This window comes from Patella vulgata, chromosome 2, assembly GCF_932274485.2.
Source record: "Patella vulgata chromosome 2, xgPatVulg1.2, whole genome shotgun sequence".
Classification (NCBI taxonomy): Eukaryota; Metazoa; Mollusca; class Gastropoda; family Patellidae; genus Patella; species Patella vulgata.
In genome coordinates this window covers 13,081,615-13,082,092 of record NC_065880.2, presented here as the reverse complement: position 1 = coordinate 13,082,092, position 478 = coordinate 13,081,615, and positions in this window count along the sequence as shown.

The following is a 478-nucleotide window of genomic DNA, read 5'->3' as shown; positions in this document are numbered from 1 at the left end:
AAGTATCCAATAGTTTAGTAAATCTAAAAACATGGACAAGGCTTGTCGGACCACCTAATATGCCACGAGCAGTAATATCATCTATATTAATGTCAACAAATTCTGTCAAACAATTTTTTTAAAAAATCCAACATAGTTTTAAAATGCCAATCAATCTCTGTCTTGGGTCACATTCACATGGTTTAAATGTTAAAATATGAACAGAAGGTTTCCACTTAAGATGTTGAAATCTTTCCTCCCCAAATCTACGCTAAAGCTGATCTATATATTTCCCTGTTCAAATTAGGAGACTATACAAAAAAATGAAATCTTACCAGCTTGTTTTGTTATAGTTTCTTCCCTGCAATAATAATTTCAATACATAATTTAATCTGATAATTATAAAATTCCATACGCTATAAATATCATAACTACATACAACATCAGAATTAAGTAATTTCATACGCTATAAATATCATAACTACATACAACATCAGAA